The sequence below is a fragment of the Pseudomyrmex gracilis genome, unplaced genomic scaffold, assembly GCF_002006095.1.
Source record: "Pseudomyrmex gracilis isolate BER0280 unplaced genomic scaffold, ASM200609v1 scaffold_22, whole genome shotgun sequence".
Classification (NCBI taxonomy): domain Eukaryota; kingdom Metazoa; phylum Arthropoda; class Insecta; order Hymenoptera; family Formicidae; genus Pseudomyrmex; species Pseudomyrmex gracilis.
The window spans coordinates 954,319-958,838 of NW_018020606.1; positions in this window are offsets into that span (position 1 = coordinate 954,319).

Sequence of the window (4,520 nt, forward strand, 5' to 3'; positions counted from 1 at the left end):
GCGCTCCCCTAACTTTATGTGCACAGTGCCGACATAAGTATGCAATCTATGCGTCGGTGTGGACCGATGTGGTCGTATAGGTGGCACGTGTATATGTATGCACGTGTACGTGTGCACACTTATGTGTGGTGTGCGTGGAAGCGGCACGGCTCTATCCTAAGGAAAACGTGCTACACACGCATAACATCGCTCGCGTACGTATATGTGTATTGTATGGCGAAACGTGGTCCTATGTTTTCTCCCGCCGTGTATTCGGAGTCCCTACGATCTGCGCGTTTCCTCCCGTAGATTCTTTTCGTGTGTTTCGAGAACACAGCCCAGACTTTTCTTTCTTTCGTATTTCTACTACCAGTGGCGCGCACTTTTTTGCACTTCTATCTTTCCACCACAATTGCTGTAATCTACGATTTAAGATGGTGGATTTAACCGTAGATTTCAGTCGCAGTAATTTGTAAAATTTTTATATTAAATGAGTCGAGAGAAAGACGAACAAAAATGTTTTTTTTTAAAAACGACATTTAATCAATTCGATTTTTTGTTTATATATAAGTTTATTTTTGTAATCTTATGTTACAATATATATTATATGTACATACACGCACGCACACACACACACACGTGTGCGTGTATGTGGTTTATATATTGAAATACTTTTAATTAATTCATTTGCTAATATTTACAACTTAATAACTAATAGTTGATTGTAGAAAATTCTTTTAATTTGGTTAAAAAACTAAATGTTAAAATAAAACCGATTTGTAATATAAATTTAGATTTTATATATTAAGAATATATTGTCGCAAAAATTTTGTCAAAATCAAAGTGTTTTTAAAGTTATAACAAGATTTTTTACTCATATATTTTTCTAAATTTTAATTTAATAACATTAATTTAATATAATTAATAGAATATAACAATAATACAACAATAATGTTTTATAGATTTTTGTAACATTTAATTATATAAAAGATTTTTCTTTAATGTTAGAAATAAAGTGATGAATTACCTACTGGTAAAAAATACATATATTTTCAAGTAAAACAAAAATTAAATTGCGGTGAAATACATATTATTATATATATATAGAATAAATTATATAGCTTAGTTCTTTGAATTTAATTCTCCGTTTTACTTCTAGATGACACACAATCAAGCCTTTTTTTATATTTTAATTTACAATTTTAACATCGTAGTTATTTTTATTGAATAATTATTCCATAATGTGTCTATGTGTCCTTGCACAATAAAAATGTATAAAAGCTTATAAAATCGTTATAATCAATCGCAATTATCTTTATAATTTTCTATGTATATTATGTTTAACTCTTTTAAATTTTAAATAATTATAAAAATTTTTTTTAATATTTACGAAATAGCATTAGTTATATGTCGTATTGTGATAAAAATATAATTATAAAAAAGTCTGATTTAACTCTCAGTATAAAACACAATTACACATACGAAATATTAATAAAGCTGATATTACACGCTTGGCAAAAATATAACGACACGTTGTGCGAAACAGTCATAGTAGATATATGTTAACCATAAGTGTGGAGCGTTGTATAGACTGCATTATTTCTGTATTTTTATGCATAACTAAAACTAGTAACAAGTAAGTAAAACTAGTAACTAGTAATTAGTAAGTTCTTTTTGCATAATTAATTTTTTATAATATTTTCTATATGTGTTTTATTAAATATGCTACCGTTACTTACTAATCTTTCTCTCTCTCTCTAGAAGAACACACACACATAATATAGTTACTATATAAATATGTATAGTTATTATCAGTTTTTTCTTTTTTAGATTTGATAAGAATAGCGAAATTTTTCACAATATTATTTTGATTTTGCACGCACGCTGAAATAATAGTAAGAGTATCAAAAGGTATATATAGCCAATGTATCGATAATCTCGCAGTTGATGTTCTCTCTTTCTCTCTCACTCAGTACTTCCTTAATATCGTTAGAAAACCATTTTTCCAAGATTTTCTCTGATACGAAATGACCGCGCAAGCGGCGAAGTGTGCACCTTGCTACCGCAAATATATCTGACGTTACATGGAATAACGTAAGCACAGTGGCAAATGGAGAGATAGAGACGTAGTATTAGGCGTAGGTTTTGATGGTAGCCGGCGGTGTGCGCGTCGGAGATGTAGGTATATATGTGGGTAGGTTGGTTAGGGCAGGCTGGTTGGTTGTGGCGGTGAACGCGGGGGCGGACAGGGAAGGTTTGGATATCTTGTCGAGGATAGGCTGCCGGTGCAAGTAGGTTTAATATTTGATACCGCGGGCTGGTCATCCTGCCGAGGCGATAACACAGGCCCCGCGGGAACCTTCCGCCCAACATCCCTCGGAAAACGACTGCCGCCAAACTCGCAGTGTCCCTCCGCCCTATCTATCCAACCACCCCCTTTCTCTTCATGCCGCCTACAATTCTGTTTTTCTCTCTCTTTCTTTCTTAACAATATTCTTCGTATCTCAGCGTCCCGTATCTGTCTTTTACCGCTCTTTTCTATTCTTTATATTTTTTTCAAACTAAAACGCATTGATAAGGTGTTCCGATGATGTGTTCCAGACAATATTTTTATCCATTCGTTTCTGTCCTATGATATCCATTTGAAGTGAACAACTCATCGATTATAGAATAAAAAAGTAAATAAGCGGTCTTATAAGTAATGGAATTAATTTTAACACTTTATGTATAATTCATTACTAAAGTGTTATATCTCTGAGATGAATATTTAACTATTGTTAATAAATATGTTGCAAGAAAAAATTGTTACGGTCTTTTATTTATAATGATCTAAGATGCTAAATAAGTTATAGAATAATGTATTATGTATGTACAATAAAAAGCCAATTTTTTTATATGAGTGAGTTTCATTGGCGTCTGAGGATCATATATAGCACGAAGCGACTTTATTCGTTTATTCGATCGACCAAAATCTCGAAGCCTTGCGGGACTAACAGAGGGATCCTGAACTACGGAGGGTCCACGCGGTGTACGTTAAAAATTTACTGTAAAACAGCTCACACAAGTCTGCACTTACTGCGAAGATTTGGTTGCTTAAATTTCTGTGTGTACTCAATTGTTAAACAAAATTATTACGTTATTATCGAAATAAGTGCTTTACTGCTACAATATTTCTATGTCTTTGAGATTTTATATTACTTGTAATAATAGCAGTTTAATTCTTTTCGTATAAAATAATTATTTTTTTGCTCTTTTGAAAATTACGCTATTTCAAATTATATTTATATAAATTATACATTTTAAATATAAAATTTGAATACATTTTATATTTTTCACGTACTTTTATACATATAGTTGGATTGGAGAGTAGTTATTTTCTTAACTGTTAAAAAAATAGCATTGGCAATGTTGACATTAGAGTACAAATATACAAAAAATGACAATTTTACTTGCCATACCCTTTTGTAACTTTAATTACACTTTTGTCTGCAACATATGCTTCAAGACTACTTTAATGATATAGCGTAACGTTTTTGCGTGACTTAAATATTTTAAAGGATGGGTTGAATTGAACGCGAGATGTATAATTATAATGCCAACTGCATACATACGAGATACCTATTTTTAACGTAATTTATATTCTGCAGGTACGCTTATTTTATGTTTTTAGTGTTTATTATTATAAATATGACATACACAAATATTTATAACAATTATATTAGCTATCTCAAATTTTTTTGACATCTAATGGAAAGTTATTAAACATTTATAATTGTCATTTATCAAATTGAATTCTGTATTCATTAAATATGTAAATTATAAAATAAAATAAATAAAAGTTTAGTTAAATATAAAGTTAAAAAAACACATTACATAATCCATATTATATGTTTACATATTATATGTTACACTCTAATAGATTTTACAATTTATATATATTAAATGAAAAGCAAACTTGCATTCACATCGTTATTATATGAGTAGATAAGTGTTTATAATGTGAGAACATTTGACATGTGTCGCTGCACTTGTATCATTAAGAATATCCTGATTAATGTAACAATATAAATGTTTTATTAACTTAGACTAATAAATTTTAGTTGGTTAAACTTCTTCATAAACATTTAAAACAAATTTTATATGTGCAATTTCTGCGATCGGTACACTAATAAATATTTTATATGGAAAATAAATATATGTCGCGGTATATTCTCTCTTGCTACGACATAAAAACTATTTTGACCACTTTTATGTAGCAATTTAAATGTTACAATAATAGCTTAATGAATTTCAATTATTTCATTGATATTCAAAAATTTTTTTAATATTTATCACGGTATGTAAGAAGGTTTTGTTTATCTCGCGCGTAACATCAAATTTAAGTGCGCGTTTTCTTAAGAAAAAACTATAAAATGAATGCACACAAGAGAGAAAAAGAAAAAGATATTAGATCTGATCAGGGACTCGGACCGAAATGAAATTTCGGTCCGTTTACGGTTACGGTCCGATGCTGTACCTGATTTTCGGTTTCGGTTTCGGTT